This window comes from Pholis gunnellus, assembly GCF_910591455.1.
Source record: "Pholis gunnellus genome assembly, chromosome: 16".
Classification (NCBI taxonomy): domain Eukaryota; kingdom Metazoa; phylum Chordata; class Actinopteri; order Perciformes; family Pholidae; genus Pholis; species Pholis gunnellus.
This window is the reverse complement of record NC_136543.1, coordinates 12,187,371-12,193,262: the sequence shown is the minus strand read 5'-3', so window position 1 is coordinate 12,193,262 and position 5,892 is coordinate 12,187,371.

The window sequence follows — 5,892 nt, the reverse complement described above, 5'->3', positions numbered from 1 at the left end:
CCAAAATTGAAAGAGTCTTTGGTCTCTCAGTTAAGTTCTAGTGATTGTAAAATCACAAAACTCTTAAATACAAGATGGTATAAGATCACAAAACATCCATGGTGTGTAGCAGAGCCATTACTTAAAGGGCCGCATATGGTACCTTTTGTATTTTATGTTAATTTCAACCGTTTTGCAGGTCATGTTGCTGTATTTCAGATTGGGTCTTCCAGTTACACTAACAACATGGAACTTAAAAACTCTTGACATGGACTGATGGCTTACCAATTGTTACATTTCCACAGATGGCTTTCATAATGCATGGAAATAAACAGGAACCAGCATTTTCTAGTGGCTTTCTAATGTTTCTTATCACCAGCAAATGAGCAGGGGGCTCTCATTTGCACATAAACCCCAAATTTCATTGATATAAAGCTGGTTGAAAATCGGCAAAGTTTCCCTTCAAAGAAAGTCCTGAAGAATATATCAATTTTTTTTATTTATAATCCTGTTATCTTGCGTCTCCACAGAGTTATCTTGCTAACCTTGTTCAACCCCCATTTTAGGAACCACATGAATTTGAAAATTGTAAGCAGTTGGCAGTAAGTTGTAGTTAAGAAAATAAAACGTATAGTTTGTTACAGGCAGGACTTTAAACTTTGCAGTAGATTAAGTTCAATCAATGCGGGACTGTCCAGTTATTGAACGCAGCAGCTTAAATAGATTAAGGTACACCTGCTTTTGGAGACTGAGCAGAATTCTCAAGGACGGAGGAAGACTATGTCTTCGATTTACTATGGGCTCAGCTGAGTGCGCCATCATTATATGTCGGCCATAAATTTACCTGCAGGAGATTGTAACCACTGGCCATAACTCTGGCTCTAATCACATATCCTGGTATGTATGGAGACATCAGTCAACCCACACCGCACACGCTCCTCCCAGAAATGGCTGTTTTGCAAACGCTGAAATGAGGTCTTGGGACAATATGGCCATATATCAAGAGGGATTTTTCACATCATATATAACATAATGTAATTATTGAATTATTATCAGTGATATTTCAATTTAAACATGAATAATGATCTTGCTTGAGATTTTCATCAACACGTTTGTGTGAGGTGCTCACTCAGCAGACCAGCATACTAATACATAGAACATATCCTCCTTTCTCAAATGTCCTCTCCAACATGCCCTTGACCACTTCTCTTGATGAGGTTATATTGCCGTAATGTGATACTGAGGAGGGATTAGAAGCCACATCTGAAAATCCTTGAATGCGAAAGATTAATGGGGAAAATGGTGACCATTGGCAAAGGCAATAAACCAAAAGTAACTGACACAAGGGTATACTGCAGATGAATGTATTGTTATGGTGTTGAATCAATATTAGATATCCAAAGGCAAGGTTTTATTTGAAATTGAAGGATGTGTGTCAGAAATATGTTTTTAACAGAAAGATTGTTGTTAGTGTGCTGTTAATATGTGTGTATCAATGTGTGCACTGTTTGCCTTCCTGTAGTTTGTGGATGAGTCATACGTCGGTGTTAGTTCTGATTGTGTGAGGGGGTGTGTGTGTTTCCCTGCCTCAATGCTTCCTGCAGACTTTCTGAGGTGGGATTACAACTGTTGTATAGAAAATCTCATAGGTCGTTTACTCGAGGCAATTTAAAAATATAATTATTGAGTAAATCTCATTAAAACTGGCCCACAAGATAGAAATCAAAGTGGCACTGTTTATGATTTATGGAGTTAAGTAATGTGATACATTTTAAATTATAGTAATGTTAGCTTACTTATGTCAGATAATCAATCAAAGCCATTGACTGTAGGCTGTATAATAAACGGATCAATCTTAATTTACAATCTCTAACGTAGGATAAGATCCTACAATCATGCAAGAGGTTTTGTGAGGCTGTGAGGTGCTTTAAGGTAAATGCTAACATCAGCATGCCAACATGCTCACAATGACAATAACATTTTAATGTCTGATGTGAATGTCATAAACCAAAGTATTTGACAAATTGAACATTTTAACTTGTGATAACACTAGACGAAAAGTTAAAGGTTTTCTATAAAATACTCATTAAAATGATAGTTTGACTGTTTTGAAGTGGGGTTGTATGAGGGACTTGTCCATAGTCGTTGTACTACCTGCAGCAGACGGTGGTCCGCATGCTCCCAGTTTGGAGGAGACAGGTGTAGTGTTAACAGGTGTTCAGTTTACTTCCTCATCAACTAGGGCTGTCTGACAGCAAGATTAAGCAAAGAAAATTCTCTAAATGTTGCATAAAACAGGCCTTTCTTTTTCGTTGCTAAAATATGTTATTCTTCTGCCCCTGTATATTGTAGTTTGTATATTCGCTCATTTTTGCTCTTGTGTCGGTATTCCTGCCCGTTTTTTTCAAACTGGGGGTGTGCCGACCACCGTCTACAGTAATACAATGACTGTCGATAAGTACCTCATGCAAACCCATTTACCCAAAATACCTAAACTATCCCTTTAAGCGCAGCAAGCAACTTTTTGCCATGTAAAGATATAGTGGAGTAATGTCGACCTGAGAGGAGAATGAAGTCGCTCTGCCTCTTTGTGTGTTGTAATCCGAGCTTCTCTGTGCTTTGTTTACATATCCGGGCCAACTGCTCCTGCCTTTTAGTGCGCGTTGGTGTGCCCCATCATGGCTGCTGCTCTGCGCTACTCTCATACAGCGAACTCTGCTGTGTAAAATTTTAGTTGCAGCCTTCAGTAAATACAGTTATTTGAATGTTCATACACCATCATAAAATACAGTTGTGATATAAAAGCTGTCAAGCTCCTCTGAAATTCATGTGTATCCCTCTTCCTCAGATCATTGGAACTAAATATGTGCATTGGTGGTTGGATATAATACCGGCTCTTGTACTTGCAATTCTGGTCTTCAACTAAGCCTTCATTTCTCCAAGGGAGCCATCACATGTGAAGGAGGATACATAGACACTTCCCTTCCACTGACACCCAGGTCAACTTAATCAACCCGCCTTTCATTTGCACAGCATGCTCCCACTGAGACAAGAGAGAAGGTCAAGCAGCATTTACAAACACTGGAGCGTTTCTTCCTGCGGAAGCAGCTCGGCACAATCTGTGGTTATCTTTGAACCAGTAAGCAGCAGCAGAGGCAAACTGGATTCAAGTTCACTAACCATCACAAGGTGAGCAGTTGTCCTGTAAAGTCATGTAGAATATCTGCTACCTAAAGAAATACCACTTTCATGATGTAGCTGACTATGGACCAAGAGGAGGTGGCTGGCTTAGAATAGCATAAAGACCATGCGGGGGAAACCGCTAGACTGGCTCTGTCCAATTATTTTAAATATGCCCACTAGATCTCTAAAGCTCACTATGTAAATGACATCAAATAATATCTCCATAGTTAACACACAAACATTTTAGTTTATCTTTTTATTGTGTATTTTCTTAAATATGTTTTAATGTTTTAAAAACTGTTTTTGTAAATTAGGGGAGCTTGTATTGTCACATTGTGTTATTTATCTTCTCTTCTGCTCCTGTTAAGCACTTTGTGACTATTGTCTGTGGAAAGTGCTATATATACATAAATTGTACTTACTTACTACTAAATGAGTATTGATTATAGATATTTTAAAGATTTGATTTACCCAGATTATGAAAACATTTTTTTACTTGTCTCTGGCGGTGTGTACTCGTGCGTTATTTGCCCATTTTCTCAGATTTAGCTGCATGTTGAAAAAAATGATAGTATCGCAAGTCGAAAAAAGTAAAAAGAAACACATCAAAAAAAGTCATAGTATATGTAGAATATGGGAAAGAATCATAGTGTATATTTTTTTTAAAGTCATAAAATAGTAATAGTATAGCATGTCGAAAAGTCATAGTATAGCATAAAGAAAAAAATCATACTATATTATGTTGAAAAAGGTCATAATAAAGTAATAGCATATTATGTCAAAAAATCATAAAAAAATCCTAGTATAGTATGTCGAAAAAAGTCATAGTATAGCATGTGTGACGCCCCTCCCTTCCCTTCCACTCGGGATCTGTGTCCTGTTTGCTTCTTTTCTGTCTTTCAGGATGTTGATCGGCAGCTGATGAGCCACCTGAGCCTGGTGTGGTTCAAGCCTCTCACTTGGGTGACACGGCTGCTGTTTTGTTTTGGTTGTTTCAGACATTTTCACACGTCTACACATGCTGACAATACTGATTACTGACTCACCATGTTTGTTTAGTTGATGTGTTCTTTAAATGTATCTATGTATTTATTACTTTTAACTCGTCTGGTCTCCAATTCATGTTGCAGCCTTTGAGTCAGATTGCAACACGTATTAAAAAAGTCATGAAAAAGGTCATAGTATGACTTTTATGTAAATTGTCATTAACTCACCGAGGTGAGGTATTGCAGTAATGGCCATGTAATGACCAAACGAGCAGTGTATTAGTACGAAGTTTGGAGAAGTGTATTTTTGTGCACTATCTCTGTTGCCTTGCTGTTGGATAACAATCGAGGAAGTTTGAAGTTTAATCGCATCTTATTTATGTTGTTGTATCATCAAATTGGAGATTTCAAACCCGACTGATGTGTGTTGTCTCCACAGCAACTTACAGCAACCGCCATTTTCGTTTGAACTAGTCAAATGAAGAAAGTACAATGTACAACGGCAAAAAGTACAATGTCCGATCCACTCTCATTCTATTTCTATGGGTGGATCTCTGCTTCTCTTTGAAGCATTAAAGCAGTTAGCGAACAGCTGGAACACTTAGAAGGGAAATTGTGGGGAAGTTTACGAATGTGGTTCTTAACGCTGCCACTAGATGGTACTAAAGAGTGACATTTTGCCGATTCCACCTTAATAAGCAACTTGAAAAAAGCAAATCGTGGACTGACTTCTTCATTGATCGACTGCGTGTGGATCAACATTACGAATGCAAACACACTGTGGAGAACGACAGGAAGGATTCTGTTACATCAGAGATTATTTTCAGTCTCACTTTATTTAACGATGATGTGAAAAGTAAAGGCCGTCCATAACATTCAGACAATAAAAGAAGAATGTTATTCAAATCCCCCCATAACAACTAATGGCTCCAAAAAATGTTCAGGTGTTCCAAGTGTGATACTTATTTTATACAACTTTTTCATATCTATACCTCATCTGTACATAACATAGTTACAGATACTGTAAAAAAAAAAAGAAAAAAAAAAAGACCAAGTATCCTTGTGGCATATTAGTGAAATATTTCCTATGTAAAAATGAGAATGTACGTAAAGAACTTTTACATATACATATATATATATATAGTTTTCTATTCTTTCTGTAATAAGAAAACAAGTTATTGCCCCTCTTGAACATGTTGCATTAAACGTAGGTTTTGTTTTTCCGTTTTAAACTCTTAATTGAACTTAACTCCATGTGATACCACATATCAAACTGACAAAACAGTAACAGTATGGACCTGTGTGTTTTTCCACTAAATATATACGTCATATTGTTATATTTTTGGACATGTATGTTTCGTGTTCTCCAGAAACCCTGATAATGACACATACAAAGATATAATTATATACGTATATGTCACTTTGATCTGCAAACTGAAAAGGTAGAAAGACCTGTGGCAAATACAAACCATTGGCATGACGTTATTGATTACAGGAAATTATGAGCCCTTGACCTACCATAATTGCATTTCAACAATGTTTCATCCGTTTTTCATCCAAAAAGTTTGAAATTAATCCTAATAGAAAAAATAAATCAGGGCACATCTAAAAAAAAAACAAGAAAAAAAAAACAATACCTGATGATCTGCATTTGGCATTTTAGATTATTAACTAAAAAAAGTCATTTTGTAATTTGGTAAATGCCAGGAGTGGGTTATTAGGATTGATCGTTTGCTGCTACTTT